The following is a 13,830-nucleotide window of genomic DNA, read 5'->3' as shown; positions in this document are numbered from 1 at the left end:
CCCAATATTTGATTTGGATGATGACAGTGAAAATGTCTTATCTTGCTTTAGTGGCCAAGTGACCAACCCCTACTGCCCGGCCTTCTGTGCACTACAGACTGGCCACAATACACTGGTGTGCTCAAAGTCGCCACAAAGGTCTCACCCTCGCAGCTGCCTTTGAGAAGAGCTCAGCAGGGAAGAGGATGAGCATGTGTGTGTTTTCCCGCAGGCAAGGGAACAAGCCTGGAAGGAGCACTCCTGCAGCGAACGGGGGAGTTTCTGTTCCTGGCAAAAAGTTTGAATTCTTCGCCAAAGCTTGTCACCACCTTCCAAAGCACCGGTCTGCTCTCTCTCTCTCTCTCTCATGCTGGTGTTTGGCTCCTGTCTTCTTTCCTCAGCTGCCGAGAAGCTCTCCCTGACTTTGGCAAAGGAGAGCAGGACCTGGCCTGGGGCTTGGCACCCTCCTGAGCTGGAAGGGAAGCTGCTCAGGTGTCCAGGGCTCGTTGGACCTGTCACCCCTGCTGCCACACACCCTGCCGCAGGGCTCCTCTGCTCCCATGGGAATATGAATACCTCCTTGGGTGTTTATACCCATTTCATGCACTACACACTGTGCTGGCAAGGCCTGCCATCTGATCAGTGCCTGGCCGAGAGGTGCAGGAGCTGCTCAGGGCAGCAGTGGATCTCAGGAGTGGAATGGATGTGCTCAGGGCATCAGAGGATGAAAGGGCTGCTCAGCCCTTGGAGGCAAGAGCCTGGTGGATGAGGGAGCTAGTTTGAGCTCTGCAAAAAGGAAGGAATTACTTTCAATGTTTAAAATGTACTTAATCTAGGAAGTGGATGTAGACTGTTCTGAATTAGCCTGAGATTTGGGTGGAGTTCTGGGTGATTTTTTTTCTTTATACTAGGAGCTACCATAAGGTAGGGTAACTTATAGGGTGTGTACACTCTCTTTCTTTATAAAGGACCATATATGGCCTTAGAGAATGTATATATTTTGTATTAGTAAATTAGGTAGTATGATGTATGTTTTCTTAACCTCTAACCCCCTGTCACATTAAAGCATTGAGTTTATCTATTTCATGCATAGATATGGACATGTGTTGTTTCCTCTTTTGCTTTTGTCATTTGGTGATATTATAGTTACTCTGAATGAAAATCCTTTCAGAGATGTTCCAGGAGAAATGAAGATGTTTCAGTCAAACCAAAAAGAAAATGCAAATGACATTTTTAGCAGAGTTGTCCAGTAGAAACAATGATTTGCCTTCCTACATGTGTCTTGGAAAAACTGACCTATGCTGTTCTCCACTCCAGGATGTGATATCACTCTTTTGAAGTTACATACTGTTAAGGTACTTTGGTTTTTTTTTTCTTTATTTTATGGAGAAGATGTATTCCTCACATAAAATTTTCAGAGGAGCAGTCAGTACACAGAATGAATTGTCTGTTGTTAGATCTAAACTGCATATCTGTAGACAGTACATTTTTGTACTCTAGGGTGCTCTAACAAGCATCATGGCTGAATCATAATAAACATTTGATTCCCCTATCAAAAACACATCTACACATACAAACAAACACATTTTACTCTACCTTCAATGTCTTTGACAGCATAAAATTTAAATACCTGAAGCAATTTATAAAGTAGTTCTAATACAAAATCCATAGCCAGACCACTAGAATTCAAATATCTAGGCCTTTAAGAAATGGAAAATAGCCAGGCAGCATGCAGTTGCATAAATGTTCCATTATCTTTGCTTTCCTTGCATTCAAAAAGTATTCATAAAAAAATCCCCCACCATCTGCTATAACCCCACCTATAAGGCATGTTTGCAAATTCTTTCAATGTGCACATCATTAATGGGGATTAAATTTTCACTTACGCATACCAATCTCATCCCTCCTCCCCATACTGCTTCCTTGTTCCTGCTTATGTAACCAGTCTGCCCAGTTGGTGGACGACTACTTCTCTGACTCTCACTCTTGTGAGGATGCCTTTGGAAGAGCAGTGTCTCCATTCACACCCAGTCAAGGCTGATGGAGATTATCTTTTCCATCAAAAAGCTAGTCTGGAACTCACCTGTCTGCCCAGAGCAAGTGGGGAGAATGGGGGACACTGGCAGGTTCCTACTGCTCCCTTAGCAAGAGATAGCTCCACAGTTACACTCCTACACTGTCTCCCTATAGTGGTAATCAAATAAGTATACTAGCTAGCTAATAGCTGGTGTTGAATCCTACTGAATCATTTTTCCAAGATATACAAGCAAAAAGACTTCTGTCATGATGAAAAGCTCAGTTCTTTAAACCAGCCTCAATTAAATCAGACTGCTGGCCAGGACTGTGTATTTCTCTGCTGCAAAACCCACTCATCTTTACAGTTCTGCTTTGACATGGGAACATCTTCATTTTGATCTTGTTAAAAAAGTTTTTACTTACTCAGTTTGGAGGTGCAGAATGGGAAGGCCTGTGATCCATAAGGGGACAAACACTTGCTGCTCGTTTTTAAAGCTTACCTAGACACAAGTTTTTTGCTTAAATGTATCTGAAATTTGACATTTCAAAGTACAGTCTTTTGTAAACTAAAGGGAACTGAAACTGTTAGACTTGCAATCTGGAAGCTGTTAGATCTACAGGGAATGTACTTCTCTCGTTCGCATTCCCAGATTTACAGACAGTCCTCAGAAAGAGAACTGGGTTGAACCACTGAGGATGATGGTAGCAGCACCTAGAGATCCCCATGGTGAAAAGCTCTGTATCAACAGCAGGTAATTGAAAGTCCTTAGAGATACAGTTTAAGCAGACAAAGAGAGGAGAAAGACATAGAGAAATTAAGTACTCTCCCAAGATGATATGAAACCTTGGTGGCAGAGCTATGCTTTAATTTCAGGTTTTGTGATTTCTGGTCAGTGTCCTACAATATGTCACACTGCCCCCTAACACTTGTGGAATGCATTTCTTTCTATATCGCTGCATATGTCCCTCTGACTATATAGACACATCTATATATAACATGCAGCCAGAGTTGTCTATATAGATGGATAATTCTCTATGCATTTATTAATTTATCATACATACTACACTCCAAACAATGTAACTATTTTAAATACTTCATTCGAAATGCTGTTTATTTTTCTCCTTTAGAAATATCCAGAATGTCACACACTTTTCCTTCCCATTTTGGAAAGGAATCATTTCTTGCCTGCAGAGAAAGAGGCAGTGATATTGCAATTTCCACAGAAAGAGTTTGTCCCTTGGGTGTTCTTGCAGGCATTTGTGCTGAAGAGATGTTAACACAAGCAGCATTTTACATGAAATATATTCCCGTTGCTCAGGGTTCTGCTGCTTGATGCTTATGATGCTGCAGCTCCCCACATTTCCCATCCCTCCAAGGAACCCTACAGCAGAAATAAAGAAGCCAGGACTTAATATTTGGTTGGGTTTTTTTTTAAATAAAAAAGCAGAAGAAATAACACTTCAAGGTTTTTCTTTTATATGCAACACAGGAGGGGGGAAATGGTAAAGATTTGCTTTGGGAGCACCTCAAATCAACCTTTTTAGTCCTGTGTGGCTAGAGCAGTCTTGCTTATGGTGAGGGCCCAGGAAGGTGGATGCTGATTCCCACCACTGTGTAATTCTCTGTGCAAACCCACCCAGCCCCTCACAGGCCGGGGGGTGAGCCATCATCCCAAAAGGGGCAGGAGACCTTTCTCATTGTGCCCTGGCAGTGACGAGCTCCCCTTCCAGGCATGGGGGCATCCCCTGACCCGAGGCCGGGACTGGCTTCGCTCACACCGGCAGAGTGCTTCCAAGGTGAACCACCGGTGTTATGTAAATGCCGATTTTTATTGCTGTGGGTATGGGTAGAGATTAACGACCCAAGCTGGCAAGGGAACTGAAGTGAAGCCTCCTTCCCCACCTCTGATCTCAGATCAAAAGCTTCAGCCCTGCCTGCCGCACCCTGCTTCTGCAAGGACCCGCACCGGGAGGGCGATGCCAGGGGCGCCCAGATGGCATGGCCACCCCAGCGGCCCTGGCTCTTGCGGGGCAGTCCAGCACTGCTGGCTCTTGCCAACACCTGCCATGGGTCTCCGTGTCGTGGGAGGGCAGAGGGGAGGAGGAGGAGGAAGACATCCTGGAGAGGAGGTGGGAAAGGGAGGGAGGAAGGACAGAAAACACCATACCAGGACGTGCTTTGCACAGATGTTAAAAACTGGGAGCATCTCTACTAATTGCAGCAAACTTGGCAGAAATTAAGCCTAATAGGCCTCCTTCCTATGATTGTGTGACTAAACACCAGATGCCCTATAGGCACAAACTGACAAGACTGTGTAAATCTTCAATAAAGTGTCTGTGATCCTTCTGACAGAGGATGTTGCAGGGCAGCCCCCCAAGCAGGCATCCTCCTGGGGTGCAGAAGCTGGTGGGGTAGGTGTGGAGGTGTTGGGGCTGTGTATTAAAAAAACCAACACCAAAATCAGATTTTATGACAAAGATGCTCTTGAGAGTGCACTTCCATAAAAGCATCATTTTTCTGGAAAAATGGCAAAGCTCCAAATACTTTCTTCCTATTTTGCTCCTCTAGCACAGCATTTCTGTCTGCTGTCATGAAGAGAACTGGATACTTTATGAATGGTCTTGGTGCGTCATGGGAGGAGAGGGTTACTTTGGATTTATCCAAGAGTGTTGTAAACCACATGGCCCTTCTCTCTCCAGCTTTATCTTTGAAATGTCTCAAGAGACATCTTATTTTTATGACTGCTCAAGGACTGTAAGCTCAAGGAGCTGCTTTTGGGAATGCATATGATCCCTGTCACATCAGATGACTGCATCATAATGTCAGTGCTGGCTCTGGAACGTAAAGTAGCTGCTGGGTCCCAGCTCTCCATCTGCAGTTCTAATCCAGGATTTTGAATCTGAAATTTCTATTTCAGTATTTTAAATAATTCGAAACTCTTTATTAAAAGGGCTAATGCATGATATTTTACCTCCATGTGTTCTGTGGTCAGGAAAACATATAGAGATTGCTCTTGAGAAATTTTTATCTGCCTTTGTGGTTAATGTGCATGATTGCCCTAGGGAACATCATGGTACCCTGCCAACGATTCTTGTTATTCCAAAGCACAGTAAAACTTTACAATTTTAAATCATTGGCACAATACCTTTTTAGGTTATGTCAGAAATACCAGGTATCAGTTTCAATAAAATTGCAGCATTTCATTTTGATGTTTAAATTTATTGCTAGCATGAAAACAGCAATCTGCAATATACCCGCAGGTCAAAATGAAGAAATTAACATTGTTGAAATTAAACTTTTAGGGTTTTTCTCCCTGCTTTAAAATGCCACAAAATAGAGGTTTGAGTTTTTTAAAGGCACAATTTTCTGATGGACAAATTCCACAGAAAGATGTGTGACTAACATTAATTATCAGGACAAATCTGGGGAATTTGAGGATGGTCAGAATAAGAAATCAAGCAAGCATGTACTGGCAATACTTTGACATGAGTTACTGCATATGTGAGTGAAAGTTTGAGGGCTTGTGATAACAATTCTGTTGGAAGATAATATCAGAGGGTGTTTCTTCAGACTGGTTTTGCGAGTCTGATTCAGCCTCCTTGACCCCTTGGTGGACTTGAATCTGATGGAGCACACCACTAAGCATCAGAGGAGGACATACATACTTTTAGTAAAAGCATATTCCACTTTGGTGGTGGTCACTGTCAGGCTTTTGAATTTGTTCCAGCTCTCCTAGGTGAAGAAATATCTCACAAAAATGATACTGCTATGTCAAAAGACAAGTGGTTGATCTCATTTTCCAAACTACTTCACCTATTTCTCACTGTGAGCTCGGTTACTCATTTTAGACATTAATTTATTTCTGTTTCACACAGACCTACGTTATGCTGCCATATGTCACTGGCAATGTTGACGTCAGGAATGACTATGCTTGTACCTGTGAGTCTAAATGTTAGAGGTTAATTAAATGTGTCTCTAATGATTGCTTTTCTCATGCTGCTATCCAGAGTTTTGGTCCCAAGTTGAAAGGGATATAATCTAGAAAAAGAGAGCAGCCTGGGAGGGATGACTTCATAGGAATACTTATTTTCTGGAAGATGAAAACAGTTTGGTAATGTAGGAGAAGCAGTAGGCTGGATGACTGGGTTTTGTGTATTAATGACTAAGTGTGTATCATGCCAAAGGTCATTCATTTCATGTACCCCACAAATATGCAAGCCTAAGTCTGCCTGATGGTGACTAGTGGCAACACTTCTTGTTTTGTCTCCATCATCTGGGCTTGTGACTGTGGTGGGGAGGCCTTAGTTCTATGATTTTGTTCCTGCTGATGTAATTATTGCACAGCTAATAGTCATGATTCCCCAGAGGCTGAAGGAATTGCAGTAGACAGGAGAAATGGCTTCTACAACAACCAGCTCTGTAACCCCTCTACTCGGCCTTTCTCACCAACAGACAACAGACTTCGGGTGGGCACATCTCTGGTGAATGGGCAGGAGGTTGTTTTATCTGTGTTCATGCAGAAGCTTATAAATTTAAGGTAAGACAGCAAAAGGTGAGTCCATTACTGAAAGTGTAATTTCAAAAATGAATCCCATAGACACTGAGTGCCTCCAGTCAGATCATAGCCTGGAAACGACTTACAAACCCAGTGTCTATGTCTGAGAAACCTGAGTGAGGACTTTCTTTATAAGCAAGTATTAACAAGTTAGGTTTCCTTCTAACTGGCAAGCCAGCAGACGCCTATTTGAATCTATCTGTAGTGAAAGGAAAAAACTTAGCATAAAAGTGACTACTTCATCTTGTGACATAAGAACCCTCTGGCAAGTGTTCCCCATCTACCCAGAGATGATGTGTAAGCAGGTCATCACAACATGAGTTCATGTTTTACTGCGAGATAATGGATGTCATGTGCACAGCAAATGGCAGTGCTATTGCCTTTGATCAGTTACAGACATAGATGCAGGAAGGCAAGTGCCTATTCGCTTCATGCAAAGGCAATGACACATTGCAGATCACACTTACTCTATCACCATGTACCCAATCATGTCATAAGCCAACCTCTGAAGCTGGAATGAAATCAGCCATGATTAAAAAACTTGAATGGGGGAGTCCTATTATAAAATTGTCTCTGCTACAGTCAGAAGGAAGACTTATATTGCCAAATCTAAAGAGGCATTCTCTCCCCCCTTCCTTGGAAGCACTGTTTCTTTGCTACTAATGCTGACTCAGCTGAACACCAGCTAACTGTGTGCTTTGCTTTCCAGTGAAGGGTGACTCTCTTAACAGCATACAGATACACTGTAGTCTCTACCCCAGAAAATTTGGGGCTTTTTTAGAGGGAGTGTCATCTTCTTAGACTTGTATTTCAGACCCTTTCTGACACATAGGAAGTAAAATTTCTAACATCTGTGTTAGGCTGAGTATAGCCTGAGCTATATACTCTGAGCACTGATGAGTTAAAGGAGTGTTGAGTGAAAGGAAACACTTTTTGTTCACCTCCCTTCTCTGACCAGATATTTCTATATCTTCTTGTGGAGATACCACAACACAAGGTTAAAGATGCACCTTATTTCCTTAAGTCTGGGAAGAGAAGTTATCCTGGAGTTAGGCACTTCACCTGAAATAACTATATGGACAAATAGGATCCATGTGAACAATCCAGGATTTAAAAATAAATAATAAATACTCCTTACTAAAATATCCATACCGCATCAATAATTGAATAAAATCAGGCTTTAATCAAAGTGTAAATTCTTTTCCTCAGCTGTTCAGAAAAGGTTTACTTTCCATTTGAATCCTATGCTGCTACACATTTCATTTCTTTTTTATTAAAAATGTCTTTATTGAAAGTATTTCTATAAGACTCAGGAGACTTGGCAATCATTTTTATTGGATTGATCAGTTCCACTTGCATACAAATCGCTCTGTTTGAATTGACTGCTGCAACACATCTTTTTTATATAAACTGTTCTATTGATTCTGACATAAATAACATACAGAGTGCTTCAAATCATAAAAACATCAGGTTTTGGGATTCTTACCAGAATCTACTATGTACCAGACAAGAACAAGCAAACAACCAAAATGCAACTATAAGGATCTGTGAAACCTTAGCTTTTAGAAACTTTTTTTCTCCTGGCTTTGGCAGCTGCCATTTGTCTGTCTATTATAACCTGAATTTGCACATTTTGCGCATGCTTTTGCATTCATGAAACATGAATGAAAAAAAAGAAATCCTTCTAACAGATCTAATGTGGCTAATGAGAGAAAAAGGCAGAAGAGAATGGAAAAAAATTATATTCAGCTATTCTATTTTGGTTTTGAACTTTTACTCTGGGAGGAGGTTTTGTTGCCTTATTGGTATAACTGCCTTTCTGCTTGAGTGGAGTGATAGCTACATGCTCCCAGGAAACATCTGTTCTACCACAAACATACCTGCTACTCTTTGGACAGCTCGGCTAAACTGCAGCTTATTTGGAAATTGGGTATCTCAGTCGTGGTGCTTGAATTCAGCAGTGCAGTTTGGTCTTCCAGAGAACGTTTCAGGAACCCACAACTCCTTGATCTGTGCTCCTGTCCCTTCATTTCTGAGTCATCATCAGCAATGGATTTAAGGTTGGTCTCTATTTGTCTCTTTCCACTGAGACATCTCTTACATGTATGACAAGTCTCACATTTGCATACTAACCACTGTCTGGGGTTTTGGGGTTACTTTTGGTTCTCCAAGACCCTACAGTTAGGCAACACACTCTAATTTCCTTGGCTGCCAGTCAGGGCTCACTAACAGGAGCCTAGAAGCAAAGCTGAGCTGAGATTTGATGAAACAAGGGTGAATTGATACAATGGGCTCCAGTTTGTAATAGAAGTTATTGAAAATGAGGTATAAAGATGAAAGTGTCTTTCAAGTGAGCATGCATCCAGTCCATCTGTGTTGGAAAAGGTACAGCTGTCATTTATCTGGGTTTTGTTGATCTTGTCTCATTTTCTGACTGGAAACATCCCTCCTTCTGGAGTGCTGAACATCTAGAAATTCAGGCCAAATGGACATGTATTTTTCAGATCCTGTCTGGACAGAGTTTCTGGGCAGAGAAAGAAGACAGAGCTGGGAAATTTGAATCCTAGGCAGATGTTCTGCCCAAGCATAGTGACTCCAACACACTGAAGATGGATAAAGGCCTCTGAACATGTAGTACCCTGCATGGGCACATACATTTCTGCCTGGGATGTCTGTGGCAGACTTGCGGAAGTCCTAGGAAGAAAAGTCATTGTGATGGTGGACACTAAAAAAGGGAGAAATAAAGATGGAAAAGCATTCACTGTGCGGCTCTCCAGCAAAATTATACCTTTGATCGTGTACTGGCCTTGGTTTCCTACCTAGATTTTACACTAAAACCTTGGGCACATTGCTTATATGTCCTTGTCCTACAACTGTGGTGGTCTTCTGCTTGCTGTTGGTCAGCAGCAGCTATGGAGCATAGCTCTGATGTACCTAAGACTGTTAAATGACTGCATTTCTTGCACAAATTGGAAGAAAGCCTGATGCCATGTTGTTGCATTTCATATAACAGAGGACAGTATGTTTTGGGGATTTTTTTAATTTTGAAAAAGGCTATTTAAGTCAACAGGGAGTTGCCATATTTCCTTAGACTGCAGAAGAATGGATGAATGGATGGCATTTGTTTCTTCCCAAGGGTTGTCAGAAATAAAGAAAAGGAGAAAAATAAAACAAATGTTCTCACCCATCTGTCAACAGTCCATTAGCAAACAAGTCCTTGGCAGTATGGAAAGCAAGAACATTTACCATGCTTTAAGGTGGACAGCAGGGCAGAAGCAATACTGGTTGACTTGTTCCAGCAGCAGTATGTCATGTCATGTTGGATCTATTGCTTTGGCAACAGCCAACTTGATGCTTCTTTTTCCTCCCTCCTCTCTGCTGACTGAAATTTCCCTTTGCATACAATGCAGTGTCATGGGGTGGGTGAGATTCCGTATCTCCTGCCAATGCTGGATTGTCTCTCAAAGAGAAAGCTACTTTCCAAGAAAACCTCCCCACATGAGCTTGACATTCGTTTCAGAACTTGCCTCACCGATACGTTCCATGTCTCACCAGAAATCTGTTTATTATCTGCTTGCTTCCTCATGCTCTGAGCAGACTCAGAAGAAACCAGAGAGCAGTGGGGCTGCCCTCTCCAAGCAGCTCTGACCAGCTTGCCTCCATTTCCTCAGCTAGCGCATTTTAGTAACAGTTTAGATGCCCCTATCCACATTGTGAGAAAAATGGAAAAGTATGATCATCTTAAATTATGGACTATAGTGACAGGATGGGGAAAATGAAACTGTTTTTCTATTTGCATTGTGCTCCGTGGAGACAGTGAAGCTTTACTAGGGCTTGGTTGAATAATGAGCCGCTAAACAGAGAACCCTGCATATCACTTTACAAACAGGTCCTCACAGAGTTCGTATTAATTATCCCATTCCTTCTGATTAGATTCAGCTGATTTCTCACTCACTCTCACATGACTTTGTGAGAGGCTGTATGATGCCTTGTGAGAACAGCAATGACACATCCATGCTGATATAGTCATTAGATAGCCTAAGAACTCATGCTTCCCGGCATGGTCATTTACTTGCAAACATACTGCTATGGTGCAGTGAAGGTCTTTGTTCCCATAAAAATTGCTGCAAATCTGCAGTGCAGATTGTCAGGGGGGAATGGCCAGAGGGTCAAATCTGCTTTTCAAAGATGTGCATAATCTTCCAGTGCTGGGGTGTGGTTATCAAGATTTATCCTCATTACAGATTTGGTAATGCAAACATTGGAAGTTATAACTTTCTCTGTTTTTATTTTTCACTCTCTGTCTGGTGTTGCTCAGTATTGTGTTGCAGCTGGGCAGACGATGGATTCCACATGGCTGAATGGCCATAATCCTGCAGCATAAAGGAAGAAGGGAGGAGGAAAGTGCTTTCCTGGGAACTCAGAAATTATAACAAGGGAGCCCATGCTGATTCAGGCCACAGGATATAAAAAGAAGAAAACAGAAAAAGAAATGTTCAAATGCAGTGTGTTAGATTCATACCTTCTTTAACTGTTTGCCCAGTAGCTCCAGGGTTTGTGTGGCTTATGCTTATAATTTTCCTCCTACATGGTTATGAAATGGCCAGACCTAAAGAAGGGGAAAGGGAAAGGGAAAGGGAAAGGGAAAGGGAAAGGGAAAGGGAAAGGGAAAGGGAAAGGGAAAGGGAAAGGGAAAGGGAAAGGGAAAGGGAAAGGGAAAGGGAAAGGGAAAGGGAAAGGGAAAGGGAAAGGGAAAGGGAAAGGGAAAGGGAAGGATCTCTGCTCCCCATGGTGGAGCATGTCATTGACCCATGTTCCTGGGGTGTGCAGAATACCCTTGCTGCCTGGAGACCATGAGTAAACCAGAGGCACTCACTGCTTGGAGTTCACTGTAGAGGCACTGGCAGTCCTGCTGTCTCTGAATGGGAAGCAGCATAGCTGCATCATTGCAGTCCTGCTGGTGAAAATCTAATAGCTTGAGTCTGGTGTGGGGATAAGCTGTTATCGCCATTGAGGAGGGTGCTGGGCTGTCTGACTTGCACCAGTGCTAGCTCAGGGCCCACTGAATCACACTGCGTTGCAAAGTAAAGATGTTTCCACAGTTTTTGTTTCCCCTAACAATGAAGGTTTCACTGGTTACCTCTTTTGAACCTTTCCTGGTGAGGTCCCAACTCATTGCTGTTGCAGAGGAACAGGCAAGCAGAGCTTGGCTGTGAGCTTAAGGAGGAGGACCCTACCCTGCCAGAGCTCTTCAACTCCCCTGCTCTCTGAGGGAGTGCTGGTGCTTCATTTAGAGATCTTCCAAGCTTAGGGATGAGTACCACACTGTATTGACTGTATTTCTGTTTACAAATAGCTTAGTCTGACATAGCTGAGGAAAAAAAAAAAGGTAGCATTTCACTTTGATAGCTTTTAATAACAGTTCTTCTATGCTAGCAAAAGAATACTGGTTTCATCCTCTGCCTGTGTAGTGACGTTTGTCTCTGAAACACTTTAGCTACAGCACAAAAAATTGAGTTTTTGCATTAACCAAGACCAACAAGTGCAGTTGTGAACCTCTGCTTCACAACGCTGCTTAAAACACAAACATTTGTGGTGCATACATACTTTGTTTATAATATCATCGCCGTGTATATGGATTTCATTGCAAACTGTGTGATATATCATTCTGCCTCTTACAGTGTAGAAATAGTGTATAAAAATCAGATTGAGTCCTTTATTTATAGTTGTCAAGAACCAGATGACAGAAAACATCTTCTGCTTGAAGAATGATTACTGATAGTGTTTCCTGGGAACCCCTTTCATCAAACAGTGGGAATGTTTCTTATCCTTAGCATCACATCTGCAATGTCAGAGCCAAGAAAATGTCAATAACTCCATTATTATGAATCCCTGCTTTCAAGGATTAATAATTTTACACATGCCTACACACAGGCAAAAGCATTTGAAACTGAAATTTGGCATAAACATTTGTAGTCCAAGAGCAAAGCTTACTTCTGTAAAATGATCTCTGCGGTTTTGAGTCTGAGAGGACTCTCAAGGTGCCTGCATTTTGGGGTTTTTTTTGAGTCAGTTGTTTGGAAATGATACAATCATCTCACTTGTTATCTGGCAAGAACTCATTTGTATGTCTGAAGCTCTCAGGAGGTAAAAAATTGTGGTTTACTTTGTCATGTTTTCTTACTTTTCTAATAGAGTTTTCTCTAGATGCCAAGGAAAGTGAGATGGTGAAGTCCAATTGGTACAACAGAATCCCTCCCTCCCTCCCTCCCTCCCTCCCTCCCTCCTAAATTTATCCATTAAATATTCCAGCCTCCCATTGTTTAAAGCCCCTTTATATGTAGCTGAGTAGTATGTGCAAGGAATACTATGCAGGAAAATGTCATTGCATAAAGAAACCAAAACCCCAAGTAACTGGAATAAAGGAAACCAATTTACTGTGGGTTTTGTCTTGAGTGTGACCAACTTAATTTTTACAAAGATATGAACTGTAACTGAAGTTTTCCCCATAACTAGATACTGATAGTCTCTCTTTCATTCTTTCTCTCCCTCTTGCCCTTTCTTTTCTCCCTTTTAATTAGCTCCTTCTCTGCCTGTTTTAATGAATTTGGCTGAAATTTGTAGCTTTGACATCTCTTCCTCTCTTCCTGTTAGATTTTTTTCTTTTAACTTGGTGAACAGGTTCAAAAAGTATTGCCAGGTACCCATATTTGCACATAATTAAAAATACACATACAGTGGAAATACACAAACCTCATTAGCTTAGAAAAGCAGCTTTTAAAAAGCCCTCTGGCTCTCTCAGCTTTCGTGTGACATTATCTCAGTTGTCCAAGAACGCCTAATAATCTAAGAACTTGTAATAATAGTGTGAATTTCTCATCAATCATTGCCCGATAATCTTTGGGCACCTATGCAAAATGTAAATAAACCAAAGTGCCAAACGTAAGGCAGCTTGCCCAGTTTCATTTTATTATGCAACTGGCAAGTTGCTAAATTACAGAAGTGTTGGTGAAGATGAATTTGAACAGATTTTTTTGTGGTGGCCTAAAATTTTGTGTCAAAATCCAGGACTTAGTAGCATTCAGAACATTCATGCTCTTGTTGATGATCAAGGAATACAGTCCAGTTCAGCTTCTTCCAGAGACCTGACATCCCTCCTTTGCATTTTTGTACTGTTAGCTTAAATAATTCACTCATTCTGTACCCACGCACTTGTTTCCTCTCTCATTCACCTATCCAAAGTATGAACAAACTTCCTGAAGTTATCACTTTGTATTTC

General features: G+C 41.8%; 1 long non-coding RNA gene across 1 annotated transcript in view; it reads right to left on the bottom strand.

The window, feature by feature from the left end:
• Window positions 1-686: 686 nt before the first annotated feature.
• The window catches only part of LOC141920175 (uncharacterized), a 43,524-nt gene continuing 30,380 nt past the window's right edge, over window positions 687-13,830 (bottom strand). The window contains exon 3 of the long non-coding RNA XR_012622241.1: window positions 687-3,377. This is a non-coding gene — a long non-coding RNA (uncharacterized LOC141920175). The remainder of the gene's footprint in view (window positions 3,378-13,830) is intronic.

This window comes from Strix aluco, chromosome 2 (genome assembly GCF_031877795.1).
Source record: "Strix aluco isolate bStrAlu1 chromosome 2, bStrAlu1.hap1, whole genome shotgun sequence".
Taxonomy (NCBI): Eukaryota; Metazoa; Chordata; class Aves; order Strigiformes; family Strigidae; genus Strix; species Strix aluco.
This window is presented reverse-complemented; position numbering and strand designations above follow the sequence as displayed.